Here is a 16,790-nt window from a genome sequence, read left to right on the forward strand (position 1 = left end):
GGGCAAATACGGGCCACAATTTCCCCCCAAAATCTAATACACATGCTCGAAACATATCCTCGAGCGTCCGAGTCGCTCGCTCTCTCTGAAGTGTCCACAGACATCACCATGGTAAACTCTAGCTCATTTCTCATATTCATCTTCGATACCGAGCACCAGGTCAGCTTTTGGCCCCACAGCTGAACCCCCAAAGGTCACAAATAACATGATCCAAAACATTTCACTAACTTCCTCCCCGTGACCACTCTCACAGCCCAGTGACACGCAAGTCACAAAATTCCCTTTTCCTCATAAAAAAATACAATCCAATCGAAGATCGACTCAACTCTAACCTCTGGCGTCTGCTGCGCATATTCTCCCGCGCGCCTCGCTGACCCTCCCGACAAAGACGGAGACCCCAGTCTCGCCCCGGTTTAACCACTAGGCTCCAAAAACTCAACACTAGGGCTACTCAAGCCTAAAACTCTTCTGCATCATGCACTTATCGGAGAACACTCCATCATCACACTCTCTTGCCGTCTAGTGGGTACTATGGCTTCCCACAACATTACGAATGCCTCTGACTAGTGAGTACTACGGCTCCCCGTAGTATCACAACGCTAACTAACTAGTTAGTACTACGGCTCCCCGTAGTACCACGACTCCCTCCCTCTGACTTGTGAGTACTACGGCTCCCCGTAGCATCACAACACCCTCTGACTGGCGAATACTACGGCTCCCCGTAGCATCATGACTCTCTCTCTCTCTCTGACTTGTGAGTACTACGGCTCCCTGTAGCATCACAACACCCTTTGACTAGCGAATACTACAGCTCCCCATAGCATCACGACTCTCTCTCTCTCTCTCTGACTTGTGAGTACTACGACTCCCCGTAGCATCACAACACCCTCTGACTGGTGAGTACTGTGGCTCCCCGTAGCTTTACCCTATACTCTCATTCTCATTACAACGCCACATTATGTTCACTAACTCATGCACCGAAGACTATCATAGATAGTTACACACACACTTGCCCCGATATGCATTACAGACTCTGGCGGCAACCGCCATAACACATAACCTACCTCTGCGGAGATCCACTTCCTTAAATAATCCCTCTTGATGACAATACACGAAGGGCCCCCACTGGAACCGTGGATACATGATACATCACTAGTCATCTTAAACCCAAGACTCTAAATAACTCTGAAATCGGGACGCTATACGCGGAAACCACGGAACACCCTAACAGAGCATCACAATGTCCTGCCTCTACCACTGATTCCCTTACTCCCAGCACCATACACATATAACAATACATTTCCTCTGAATCCCATAATAATTTCCTATTTCACTCAATGCGCAACTTTAGTGCATCCAAACACTCAATTGGAATACAAGGAAGGCGCTAACCCTTCAGAACACACTGATGATCCTCCGAAACCCTTTCCACTACTGCTCAAAATCCAAGCAAGAATACACATCCCAGCCCGGGAGTTGGCTACTCGACAATCTTTTACCCATATTTCAACCCAGAAGTTCTCAACTGCCCATACCATCATTACGAGTCTTCCACTTGAAACGACTCTGACCACCACCAGATTCCTGACCATTGACCACCCGCCGTGGGGGCACCCATCCTTCTCTCAGACATATACCACATGCATTATCTCGCCCTGCACATTTCCTTGATCACCAATGACCCTGATCTCATGAATTCAAGCCGCATGTTTCTGTATCCAACCCCTAACCGCTCTTGCACAAATCTCTGGTTCTCTCAATAAACCACCCGGTTCTCCCCCACTTAGGGTTCGAACCATCACTATCTGACACATCAACAACCTCACGAACTATTTTCACCAGCAATAACGCACCTGCCCCTGGAAAGTGCTACGCAACGAACGATAATCCCCTTTAAGGAAATCAATCGATCTCATAACTCTGAACCTCAGATGAAATCCTCAAGAACTTCTTGTCACGACTGCCTCTAGTCGTTCCAAGTCTCGTACCAATCCAATACCAAACAACTCAACTTTCCAATAACATCACTGACTCATAGACTGGACCACGAAATCATCATACTCCCCCACCTCGACTCATCAATCGACGTTCCAACACATGGATCATCCCAAGAACAGGGACCCACTCCCATATTCAATACCTAACATGGATAGAAAAACCACTGCACTGATTAACTCGACTGGACTCCCCACTGATACCTCTACAATACGCCCTACTATACTCAAATAGGTGTAATGTGGTCCTCGACTATCTCAGTCCCAACTAACTATCTGCTCATGGTAAATCACTGCCTCGCGGCATACATGCTACCTGATACTCTGATGGAAAATCATCATCAATGACAACCTGCAGGGTTTAACCCCAAACCCAAAACATAAACATCATGCCTCTCATGTTCTGCACACGAACATAAATAGCACTACCCATGTCATAGAAGGTGACATCTCCTCTATCGACTGATTGCTCAACTCAGACCGAAATTCTCCCCTCCCTCTGACTCCTTACCAAAATACTCTGAAAGGCTCTCGACCTCACTCTCAAGGGACGCCTCTTCGAACTCAATCATGGCCCACAGGCCTAAAACCCATAGCGTCCAATCTCTACCTCATCAATCGTGACCGGATAACCGGAGAACCACAAGCATCATTCACTACGAACCATGGTACTCATCCCATGACATCTCTTCTCAATATGCTCCGATGTATGGTACCCGAACCATAGCATCACTCCTCCATCTGCTCCGATGTATGGTACTCGAACCATAACATAATTCCTTCATCCACTCCGATTTATGGTACTCAAACCATAACTTTGTTGGATAAGGTGTCTAAGTCCATAACTATTTCTTGTATGTACTTGACCCGACCCGGCATGGTCCATTTGGGTTGCATGGCACCATGCAATTGGATAGACTAAATGAGAGAAATAACATTTGGAGATTATTAATATATTATAAGTTCTAATATATTAATAATAATATTTGATTAGTTTGATCAATAATTAATTTAGAATTAATTAAGTGGTCAAAAGAGAACTAATTAAATATATGGGTTGATTATGTAAATCATCCATATCTTGTATAGTGGGCTAAGAGGCTCCATGGATTATCAAGTTGGGTTCTACCCATAGGATGCTCCATGGATGCTCCATGGGAGTTACAAACCCATGGGTCATGGAAATGAAGAGTCATGACACATTAGGGTTTACATGGTATAACCCTAGATGTGTCAACACTATATAAGGATCCCATTCTCCACCAAAATCGGATAGACTAAGAAACTAGAGGGCTTGGCCGATTTCAAGAAGTGTGTGTTCTCTCATAAGTATTTCCAAGAGCATTTGGTGTTGTGTGAAGCATTTGAGGCATCACACTTGGGGTGCTAGGTTCACAAGGTTTCAAGGAACACAAGCAACAACAAGGTAAGTTATTCTATCTATTATTCAAGTTAAAATTGTTCCCCATGTATGCTAGATAGGAATATAGCATTGGAATTCAACTTAGCATGATAATTAGACAAACATAGATCCAAGGTTATTAGGGTTTCATGTACACTTAGGAAGTGTTAGAATGCTCAAAACCCATCAGTGGTATCAGAGCCTAGGCTTGTTTGTTTGTTATTTCTGCTTAAAAGTTGAAGAAAGTCGAAAAACTTGCTGTCTGACTGATGGACTCGGCGAGTCCATGGGGAGGACTCGTCGAGTTCACTTGTATCTTCAACCTACTCGGCGTGTAGGTTTATGCACTCGGCGAGTAGGGTCGACAGAGTGCAGAATTTCGACTTCAGTTGCTGGAAATGGATTAGAAACATTACCCTGAATTGTTTTGGTACTTGAAAACTTGTTTTAGAAGGTGTAATGTCTTTTCTAACTCATTTACAACAACTAGTTATCAAAATTACAAAGATTAAATGTGATTTTGATTCTTGAAGGTGTTCATGTTCATATTCATATTCTTGTTCTTATGATGTTTAGATGATCATAGGAATTATTTGTAACCTATGTGGTAGTTTAATTATTGATCATAATGTGTTTTAATGGAGTCCATAACTTGTCCTCAAGTTATGGAAAACCAAAAGTCTCTTGGATTAAAAACCATTTAAAGAACACAAGAGTTAGGAAAAATGAACAGTGTTCATTTTATTACTCTATTAAACTCATAAGTTACAAGAAATGAAAAGTTTTGAAAGTTTACAAAACTTGCCCTCAAGTTTTGGAACAAGCAAAGTTAAGTTAAAACTTTAGTTCCAACCCTTAGAATTTTAAAAGTTAAAATTCAACCCTTATACTTATATTATTATGATTTAATAATTATATATATATATATATATATATATATATATATATATATATATATATATATATATATATATATATGTATGTATAAGAACAAAGTCGTCTTACCGCTAGTATGCCTCATTCACGAAGCCGGTCTATAAGGTGGGTATAAGGTTGTTGCCTATAAAATGGTGACTTAATGGGTGTCCACTCTCACCCACCGCTTGCTTGACCGGTGGAGGGTCGTTAGCTGAACGGGTAAGACAAGGACTTACAAATTCTCATTCAAAGTATGATGAATATTATAAAGTAACTAAATGTCTTATTAAATTCCCAATCTTAGTTACTTTAGGAAAAATGTGAATAAGGTGCTATTCCATGAAATTACACTTTACACTTTGATTAAGTCGTTGGTGGAGCGTGTGTGGTTAACCGGCACACTAACTTGGACTTAACAAGGTAGGTAAAGGGTGACTTAGGGTTTATTATAGTATCGATGGAGCGTGTGTGGTTTACCGGCACGTCGATTGAGTGATAAACTTTAAGGGTACCAAGTGATTTGCATGGTTACTTCACACCTCGTTTTGTGATCCTCGGTATCCCAGTCACAAAACTTGGAGGGCACACTCGAGATTGAAACATGCCTTTGAAAAGTTCATTGAATCTCAAAGAATCTAGGAATTTCTAAGAACCATTCAAAAACCTAATACTTAAATATTGCGGTTTTCGTGGTGGAAATTGGTGAATCGTCATTCACCTACCTTTCAAATTTGATATAGCTTAGATTACGGCATACCTCTTCTAAGTTATATTATATTGTGATTGGATCCTAGCCTTAATATTACATTTGGGTGTTTTATTAAGGACTCTCTTATATCTAAACTAATCTTGTTCTTTTTTCTTCAGATGTCTTTCAACAATGCTTCTGGCTCTAATCCTAATGGCTCCTTTACCCTTATGAACTTGTGTGGGAAAGTCACCTTTGATGGATCCAACTTCAATGAGTGGATCAGAAACATCAGAATGATTACCCGCTACGAGGACAAAGAATATGTCCTTGACAAGGAGCTTAAGGAGATTGATGAGACCACTGCAACTCCTCAGGAGATCGCTGACTTTCGGGCACATGAAAGGGATGCTACGAAAGTGGCTTGCATCATGATGGCCACGATGACAGCAGAACTCCAAAAGTCTTATGAGGATTTCTACCCTTATGAAATGCACCAAGATTTGATGGAAAGATACCATCAAAGTGCAAGACAAGAGAGGTATGAAATCATCTGCTCCATGATAACAACCATGATGAAGGACGGGGAATCCGTCACGAGCCACATGCAGAAAATGCAAAGGTATGTGGATCGTTTGCTGAAGCTTAATGTGAACTTCCCGGAGGATCTTGCAATAGATATCATTTTGCACTCCTTACCATCGTGCTATGATCAATTCCGCATGACATATCACATGAACAAGGAAGAAGTCACCCTCAGCAAACTTCAGGGACTTCTCAAGACCGCAGAAACAGGTCTTAAGGGGAAGTCGGTTGCTATCACTCCTACTCCAAGCTCAACTCCGGTTTTGGCAATTGGGAAAAGTCGAGGGAGGAAGAGAAAGAGATCTTCGAAGGGTACCAAGGCTCGGAACCTTGATGGCTCTTCTTCAAGTGGAACCAAGAAAGGTTTCATTACTCCTTCTTCTGACCCAAAAGAGGCTGAATGCTTCTATTGCCATGAAAAGGCTCATTGGAAGCGGAACTGCCCAAAGTACCAGCAGGATGTGAAGGATGGGAAAGTCAAACCCAACCATGCAGGTATTTACACTATCATTTCTAATAACTCACCCCATTCTAAATCCTGGGTCCTTGATACCGGTTGTGGTATTCATATTTGTTGTGACTTGCAGGGACTAAGAAGAAGTGAGGATGTGGAGCAAGGAAGAATAAACTTGATCATGGGGAATAGGAAAGCTTCACCTGTCACCAAGATTGGAGTTTATACTTTATCGCTAAGTAGTGGGTTTAGCTTAGATTTGAATAAATGTTGTTACTCGCCAGGAATGGCAAGAAATATTATTTCCTTTCATGCTTTGTACAAACAAGGGTTTACCTTTTCGTTTAATAATGAAGTTGGTTCTATTGATGCTTTCTTTAATAATGTTCTTTATTTTAAAGCATTACCTTGTGATGGTGTGTATGAAGCTGTGTCTGTTGTAGATAACTTAGGAAATAATGTTTTGTGTATTGATTCTACTACTAATAATAACTTGGATAAAGCATCATTATGGCATTGTCGCCTTGGACATATAAGCAAGAAATGCATAGGCCAACTCCAAAAGGATGGAGTCTTGGAGTCGTTTGACCTTAAGTCAGATGATAGTTGCGAATCATGCTTACTTGGAAAAATGACAAAGTCACCCTTCACAGGCTCGTGTGAAAGGGGTGAAGGTTTGTTGGACCTTATACACACGGATGTGTGTGGACCATTCAAACATGCCACAAGGGATGCTAATCGTTATTATTTGACTTTTACTGATGATTACAGTAGATATGGATATGTCTACTTGATCAAGCATAAGTCAGAGACTTTCGAAAGGTTTAAGGAATTTAAACAGGAAGTCGAGAATCAATTGGGCAGGAACATTAAGATGCTTCGATCCGATCATGGTGGTGAGTATCTTAGTTCAGAGTTCCTCGACTATCTTAGGGAATGTGGGATTGTCTCACAATTGACACCTCCCAGGACACCACAGTTGAATGGTGTGGCTGAGAGGCGTAATCGAACCTTGTTAGATATGGTTCGTTCCATGATGAGTCGAGCTACGCTACCAATCTCATTCTGGGGGTATGCCTTAGAGACTGCCACCCATATTCTTAATCTAGTCCCTACAAAGAAAGTTGCCAAAACTCCTCACGAGATGTGGACTGGTAAAGTACCTAAACTAGACCACATCAATATTTGGGGTTGCGAGGCTTTCGTGAGACGCGAGACTCATGATAAGCTCGAACCTCGAAGCGAGAGGTGTATTTTCATCGGTTACCCACAGCAATCCTTTGGTTACCTCTTCTACAGACCTAGTGACAATGTGGTCTTTGTAGCAAGAAGAGGAGTCTTTCGAGAAAGAGAGTTTATAAGCCAAGGAGACAGAGGGAGGCAAATTGATCTTGAAGAAATTCAAGAATCAAGTGGTGAGGGAACTTCAAACTCTAGCCCTCAACTTGAGGAGGAAACTCCTGTTGAGCCAATTGACAAGTCTATACCTCTGAGGCGTTCCACAAGGGTTAGGAATGCTCCTGAGCATTACTATGGATTCCATATTACTGCAGAAGGAGATACACTTATCAGTGATGAGACACTAATAGGTCTGGATGAACCTAACAGTTATGCGGAAGCCATGGCAGGCCCTGAGTCAGCCAAGTGGAAAGAGGCAATGGACAGTGAAATACAGTCCATGTATGACAATCACGTTTGGAACTTGGTTGAGAATGTACCAGGTCGTAAGACAGTAGGGTGCAAATGGGTCTTCAAGAAGAAGACCGACATGGATGGTAAAGTACACACTTATAAGGCTAGACTGGTTGCAAAGGGCTTCTCTCAAATTCCTGGAGTGGATTATGATGAGACCTTTTCTCCAGTAGCCAAGATTAAGTCTATTCGGGTTCTGTTAGCCATAGCTGCATTTCATGACTATGAAATATGGCAGATGGATGTCAAAACCGCTTTCCTTAATGGAAAGTTGGCTGAAGATGTTTACATGAGTCAGCCAGAAGGTTTCGTCAGCAAGTACCCTAATAGAGTGTGTAAGCTTGAGAAATCCATCTATGGATTAATCCAAGCACCTCGCAGATGGAATCTTTGCTTTGATGAGAAGGTCAAGGAATTTGGCTTTACTAGGAGTGAAGATGAATCTTGTGTGTATGTCAAGGCTAATGGGAGTATAGTTAGCTTTTTGGTATTGTATGTGGATGACATACTACTCATAGGAAACGACATTCCAACCCTGCAGGAAGTAAAGTCCTGGCTTGGGAAGTGTTTCGCTATGAAGGACCTTGGTGAAGCTGCCTATATTTTAGGGATAAGGATCTTGAGAGATCGGAGTAAAAGATTAATTGGACTCAGTCAGAGTACCTACTTGGATAAGGTGCTGAAGAGATTCAGCATGCAGGACTCCAAGAATGGAGAGTTACCCATCCAGAGTAACACCAGATTGAGTAAGACACAAAGCCCTAGCACTGAGGCTGAGATAGCAGAAATGAGTCGAACACCTTATGCTTCGGCTATAGGATCGATCATGTATGCTAGGACATGTACTCGACCTGATGTAGCCTTTGCCCTAAGAATGGTTAGCAGGTTTCAGGGGAACCCTGGCAAGGCACACTGGACTGCGGTAAAGAATATCCTCAAGTACCTACGGAGGACTAAGGACTGGGTCCTTACCCTCGGTGGGAGTGATGACTTGAGAGTTGTAGGGTATAGTGATGCTAGCTTCCAGACTGATAGGGATAATTTCCGTTCTCAGTCAGGCTAGGTCTTTACCCTAAACGGAGGAGCAATTTCTTGGAAGAGTTCCAAGCAAGAGACAGTGGCAGATTCTACTTGTGAATCAGAGTATATTGCAGCTAGCGAGGCAGCAAAGGAGGCGATGTGGCTGAAGAACTTCATTGGAGACCTTGGAGTTGTACCAGCTATTAAAGAGCCAATGGAAATTTTCTGTGATAGTGAAAGTGTTGTTGCCTTAGCTAAGGAACCAAGGGATCACGGGAGATCCAGACACATCGACAGAAAATATCATTTCATCAGACATCGGATCGAAGAAGGACTCCTCGTGGCAAAGAGGGTATCATCAGATGAGAATCCGGCAGATCCCCTCACAAAGGGACTGACTCGGGTTAAGCATCTTCAGCATGCTCGGAGCATAGGGCTGAAGGATGATATTAGATTTAGTAGTTAGATAACCTCGAAATTTGTAAAGTGTAATTGACATTTGATGATGAATAAAAATGTTTTATTTATGAGTAAGGTGTTGCTATCTCTTGTCGATGGTTTACTATATTTCTTTTGCATGTTTTGACTTCCAGAATAATTTTTGTTTGGTATAACATATTATTCAAACCTCCACAGTCAGTCATATGTCGGAAGTAGGTATGAATCAAGACTGTCATGTTTGGTTGTAGAGGTCTTGGACAAGGCTACAACAATCATGAGTGCTCATAAGTTCTGAGCGTTGGACACAACCCACGCTCACTGGAATCACTTCATGGAATTCTATCTCGAGTGATCGTGAGACGGTAATATCGTATAAGTCTTCAAACCTAGAGATATGATTTGTTACTTACAAGTTGGTTATGCATTGATTGTACGAAAAACGCATTGGTAACTCGATGTTATAAATTGTGCTCTTGTGTGTAATTCAATGAGTGGTAGAACAAACATATGAGTCGAAGTTTATCTGTTCCTTCTTGGATTAGAAGCTGATATCTGGGCCCCTCGATGATTTTGTTTTGACCCATGTACCGGGCCCGGTTAGAACTAAGTTGATGTGTTCAATTAAGTTCTATGTCAAACAAATCGGAAATCGGGAAACAAATGCTGGACAATAAGCAAGAAAGTGTTCCATGTATTTGTCCGGCTGATATCTAGAACAGAGGATTATATGATCACTTATCTTAAATGGCGTATCATCATCTTCTCAGTTCCGAGAAACCTTGAAAAGAGCTACGATTGCCGATCGGTTCCTGAAGTCATACTTGCAGTAATAGTTATTAGACTTATCCAAGTGAGAGACTGTTGGATAAGGTGTCTAAGTCCATAACTATTTCTGGTATGTACTTGACCCGACCCGGCATGGTCCATTTAGGTTGCATGGCACCATGCAATTGGATAGACTAAATGAGAGAAATAACATTTGGAGATTATTAATATATTATAAGTTCTAATATATTAATAATAATATTTGATTAGTTTGATCAATAATTAATTTAGAATTAATTAAGTGGTCAAAAGAGAACTAATTAAATATATGGGTTGATTATGTAAATCATCCATATCTTGTATAGTGGGCTAAGAGGCTCCATGGATTATCAAGTTGGGTTCTACCCATAGGATGCTCCATGGATGCTCCATGGGAGTTACAAACCCATGGGTCATGGAAATGAAGAGTCATGACACATTAGGGTTTACATAGTATAACCCTAGATGTGTCAACACTATATAAGGATCCCATTCTCCACCAAAATCGGATAGACTAAGAAACTAGAGGGCTTGGCCGATTTCAAGAAGTGTGTGTTCTCTCATAAGTATTTCCAAGAGCATTTGGTGTTGTGTGAAGCATTTGAGGCATCACACTTGGGGTGCTAGGTTCACAAGGTTTCAAGGAACACAAGCAACAACAAGGTAAGTTATTCTATCTATTATTCAAGTTAAAATTGTTCCCCATGTATGCTAGATAGGAATATAGCCTTGGAATTCAACTTAGCATGATAATTAGACAAACATAGATCCAAGGTTATTAGGGTTGCATGTACACTTAGGAAGTGTTAGAATGCTCAAAACCCATCAAACTTTACTCCTCGATCCGCTCCGATGTATGGTACTCGAACCATAACATCACTTCTCAATCCGCTCCGATGTATGGTACTCGAACCATAACATCACTCCTCAACCCGCTCCGATGTATGGTACTCGAACCATAACATCACCCCTCAATCCGCTCCGATGTATGGTACTCGAACCATAACATCAGTCCTGAATCTGATCTGATGTATGGTACTCGAACCATAACATCACTTCTTAATACGCTTCGATGTATGGTACTCGAATCATAACATCACTCCTCAGTCTGCTCCGATGTATGGTACTCGAACCATAACATCACTCCTCAATATGCTTCGATGTTTGGTACTCGAACCATAACATCACTCCTCAATATGCTTCGATGTATGGTACTCGAACCCTAACATCACTCCTCCATCTGCTCATTAGAACCTTCAGAATACTCCCTGTATCAAGTATGGGTGCTCTGCTTTCAGTAGTACGGGCCCATACTACCTGCCACATCTACCCATACTTTCCACACGGACTATCCCGGAGCTCCTAAGTAGCTGCTCGACCTTCTCATTCACCAATTCCGTCGCGCGCTCGCTCCCCAGCGAAATTCTCTACTCTGCCAGCGCACTCATCTGGCTACGGTCACTCCCTAGGATCTTCCTAGATTCCCATACTTCTCTGCCATCGGCTGCTGAAGAGCTCCTAATGATGCCAGCCATCTACCTCCTGAATATCGCCATATTCGCTTGGTAGCTGACTCCCATCATCAAGAGTTCCACAAAGCACGAAGCAAGCAACATTCGAGCATCGAAGAATATATATGACTTACTCTGGGTGATAACTCCGCTTGCACTGCTAATCCTCGAAAGTACTACCGAACTCTGCAACTCTTCCCCTCGCGGGTTCTAACTATTCTTTCTCTAAGTACCACGGTACTTATCTAGGTATCTCCCCTAGATTACTCCTCTACTCGAATCCCCTAAAGGATTCCAACTAAATATTCTCACTCATCACATACTCAAAAGCACATCGCATATAACAGCAATTCCTAGGCTAAGGCATCACAAATCAGGCCACTCTAGTCCTAACATATGGAATACCTAGCTTGTCTCTAGCATGCAATAATATCTCATAAAGTGCATCATAAATATCTCATAACGCAAAAGTAAGGGTATTTTGGGAAATCACCATTCGGGCTCTGGCTGATTGTACACACTGCTCTTTCTCGCTTTCTCTTTGAACTCTTATTCGCTTTAAAAAATTATTTCTTTGAAAACTTTTCTTACTTCCTTAGTTTGAGTCTAGATTTACCCGAAGGCGCATCCGAATCCCTCAAACCAAGGCTCTGATACCAACTTGTAACACCGAAAATTTCAAAACAATTTTTCATTTAAAAATAATCGTTTAATTCTTAAAAACACTTTGCTTAAAATCTCATTCATAATCGAATTACAAAACATAATTCCATTTTCACTTGCATAATAAACCAGGATCCTCAAAACATGACTCTTTCTCTGGTGTGTACAATCGAGCCGGTGCCGTCCCATGATCCTGAGAGAAACCTGAAACACATAACACAAAACACTGTAAGCATCAAGCTTAGTGAGTTGCCCAAAATACCACACATAACACATATTAGGCACTCGAGGCTATAACTTTGTGGGTTCGTGGACCCTACTCTATGAAACTTCCGGTTCTAACTCTGTGAACCTTCCGGTTCTAACTCTGGGAACCTTCTGGTTCTAACTCTGTAAACATGCACAACATAAATCACATAGAAATAATGCAGTACAACACGTAACATACACATCATACAAATACTCTGTCACATAACTCTGGTTACCTACTCAAGGAAAAGTATAGTGAGAAGACTCACCTTGCGTATCTCGATAACTCGCAAATCCCGGAAATCACTCGCGCTCGATCCTCCGAGCTATAATCCTCCTATAACACAATATATCTCTAATTAACACTTTCACAACTAAGGTTGACTACCCCTATCAAGTCAACACTGGTCAACTCTGGTCAACGGTGCATGGTCAACTTTGACCGGACTCGGCGAGTGCACTAGAGCGACTCGGCGAGTCTTTACGTGTTCACTGACTCCCTAGGATCCTCTCTTGACACGTCGAGTACTTCCCTGACTCGACGAGTTCCACCTGGCATGAATCGCAGGGCCACCACGACTCAACTCGCCAAGTGTCAAGAACAACTCGGCGAGTTCCAGCTTGACTCACTCCACCTGTCAACCCTCCCTGACTCTCCCTGACTCACTGAGTTAACCCTTAACTCGGTAAGACTACTCACTGAGTGGTTATGGACAATCTTCATGCTACTCGCCGAGTCTGTTCTTCGGACTCGGCGAGTCTAAGCCATGCATGAACTCAAACTCACTCCTGAGGTCAGATCCGTTCTAGTAACTCATAGATCCAGTCCTTCCAAGCACATTTATCACGTAAAGTTACAATCTTGGTGCTCATGCAAAGGTCCAAAGGCTTTATTTGATGATATGGTCTCTAGAATGCTATTCTAAGCTCATGGCCTCCATTAACACTCATAAAGCTTGAGGGAAAAGAGTCTCTGGACCTCTTTGGGTCCAGATCTAAAGCATCAACACAAAAGAGGCCAATTACTCCATGAATCATTCCATAAAGAAGCCCTAACTCTAAGATTTACACCAAGGGCTGAGAAAGGAACGAATGGTTACCTCAAATGAAGTCTCTGGACTCAGGAATCACTGGATTAGCACCTCCTTTGGTCTCCTCTTGCCTTGATCCTCTTCTATATGCAAAATCACCCACAAGTAATCAAGGATCTTCCTCTTTCCTCTCACAAAACGCTCAAGGACTCTTTTAGGGTTCTCTCTGGGGTTGGTGGCCGCAAATGACGGCCATAAGCCCCTTTAAATAGGTCTCATACCCTGAAATTTAGGTTTTCATTAAACAGCATGGACTCGCCGAGTCCGGACGCGAACCCTTTCCCAAACCGCGATCATACTCAGCGAGTTTGAGCTCCAACTCACCGAGTCTCCTCACAAAACACCAAAATTAAGAAGAATAAATAATACCTGGGAATCCGGGCTGTTACAAGAAGCCTACCTTTATGAATACTGTAACATCCTAAAAACCATATGAATTTTTTGTTATTGAAATAATATAACATTCATTTTTAATAAAGTTACAACCTTTTGTTCCTAAACCATTATTCTAAAATCAGAGTTAATAAAAAGATAATGTGGAATCTCAAATCATTAATTTGTTGTGTGTGTGTGCAGTCATGCCTTTATAATCCGATAAGTACCTACAACAATAATTTATCCATAGTTCTAAGCACATAGCTTAATGAGTTCCTAAAAATACCACATACATCACAACATAATAATTAGCTACGAATTATGAGCAAACTCTGGAGACTATCAGTAGTCCCAATGGCCTAAAAACACAACCCTGTGGATTAACAGCACACCTTACGGGTTCATAGCAACCCTGGGAACTATCAATAGTCCCATGGACTTATAGCAGTCCAGGAGTTATCAACAACTCATTTAACATATAATAGAACCAACAAATAAGACCCAGCTGGTCAACATGCATATACTATTCAACAAAAGTCAAACAACTACCTCAACAACATAATAGCCAACCCAAGTGTAACGTCCCAAAAATACGGGCCAAAAATTTCAATTTTTAATTAAGTGATTTGCAAAATGTTTGTAACAACATATCATACGATAATAACTTTTAATAAAACATGTCTCGTGACCGTGATCCAAAACAAAAATATAATAGTGTTAGAGCACAAATCCCAGAATGACTCATAGTGTGGAATAGAAAGAGCGTGTGTGTGATGAGTCGCTACCGCGCCAGCTCCTTCCCCTTGACGGAAGAGGTACCTGAAACAACAACTGAAAACCGTAATCACGAAGCTTAGTGAGTTCCCCCACTGTACCACATACCATATAACCACATAACATACATATATTGCCAGGCATATCTGGGTGCCCGACCTACCCCTTCGGCTTTCTCGACCGGGTACTGACTAGCATATCTGGGTGCTGGCCTCCCCTTCGGTCCTCTCGACCGGATACTGACTAGCATATCTGGGTGCTGGCCTCCCCTTCGGTCCTCTCGACCAGATGCTGGGGACTATTTCACCCCTACTACTACCACATATCACATAATCTATATAACATGGCTGGGCATGACCGCCCCTTCGGCCCTATCGACCGGTAATCTGGGGACTATCTCCCTTACTGTCACTAGCACATAGCATCATATCATACTAGCACACAAACTTATCACATGTAGTAGCAGCCCTAGATGAATATCACAGAGACAATCATCTAACATACAACTCCTACTGGTGGGCCGACATTGTGGCCGTAGACCCACCGCTACTGGAGGGTAACTCACCTCGTAGCTGCTGAACTGTGTAGGAATCCTCTGACTGCTGCCGCTGCTGCTTCAGAAATCCTCTGGCTATAATTCCCACAAAACGTTCAGTCGAACACTGCTAGTTGTACTTAGGGTAAAATGACCATTTTACCCTTGACCAGGTCAAAGTCCAAGTCAAAGTCAACTTCCAGTTGACCCGACTCGTCGGGTTGGCTTGCCAACGCGTCGAGTCCCGTCCCAGTCGATTGTCCCTAATCCTGAATCTACTCACCGAGTCAGGGCATTGACTCGCCGAGTCCTTCCACGGATGAGTCCGGCTTCCGACTCACTGAGTCCATCCATGACTCACTGCTACTCAGCATACACGAAAAAGGAGGGAAAATCAGGGACTCAAGACTCGACTCGCCGAGTCACATGCATGAAAAAACTGTACACTCGATTCTGCTTGAATCCAGTGCACACCATTCATAGATTTGGGTTCCTAGGGTTGATTCTACACGTAAAGTCTCCAACTTTACGTGCATGCATGCTCATTCAAGTGATTTAAGGAATTTAATGGGGTTAGAAATGTAGATCTAGGCTTGCTCATGAAAATGGCCCATAAAGGTTGTAGATCTGAGCTTCTAGCTCAGATATGGTTAGATTTGAAGGCTAAACGAACCAAGGAGTCCTCTAAACCACAACCAAGCCAAATAAATGGTTCCAAAAAGTCTTAAACATGCTCTAATGGAGGTTCAACCATAGAAACAGAAGAAGGGGTCAAGTTTACCTTACTAATCTCTGAAATTGGCTCCCAACTTCTGTTCTCCTCCTTCTCCTTGATCTTTCCTCCTTCTCTTCTTCAAAACTTCAAAGAAACACACACAAACACTCAAATCACAAAGGGGAAGGTTAGGGTTTGGCTAAGGTTTCTATGAGAGTGAAGGGGGCGAGCTTGGGGGCGCATATGGTGGCTTAAATAGGGTGCAAACCCTTGAAATTAGGGTTTCATCAGACAGCGGGGATTCGCCGAGTCCAGAATATGGACTCGCCGAGTCGCCAACTTAAACGTGCTTAATATCTCGACTCTACTCGGTGAGTCGGGCCTACAACTCGCCGAGTCCAAGGCTAAAATACAGAATACTTAGATAAATTTTACATATCAGGAACCAGGTGCTGCAAATCTCCCCTACTTATTTTAGACTTCGTCCTCGACGTCTGCTTCTCGATCCTGAAACAGGTCAGGGTAATGCTCCATCATTTCTTCCACCGGCTCCCAAGTCCACTCCGAACCCTTCCGGTGCTGCCATTGCACCTTCACTAATTCCACCCTCTTATTCCTCAGATCCTTCGACTTCCGGTCAAGGATTGCGACTGGGCGCTCAATGTAATTTAGGCTGCCATCAACCTGGATATCTTCTAACGGCACTACCACTGAGTCATCCACTAGGCACATCCGCAACTGGAAGACATGGAAGGTGCTGTGGATCTAACTAAGTTCGGGTTGCAGATCCAACCTATATGCCACCTTGCCCACCCGGGCTACAACCCTGAACAGTCCAATGTATCTCGGGCCCAACTTTCCCCGCTTCCTGAGTCGAAT

This window comes from Lactuca serriola, chromosome 3 (assembly GCF_051521515.1).
Source record: "Lactuca serriola cultivar US96UC23 chromosome 3, Lser_US96UC23_V15, whole genome shotgun sequence".
NCBI classification, from domain to species: Eukaryota; Viridiplantae; Streptophyta; class Magnoliopsida; order Asterales; family Asteraceae; genus Lactuca; species Lactuca serriola.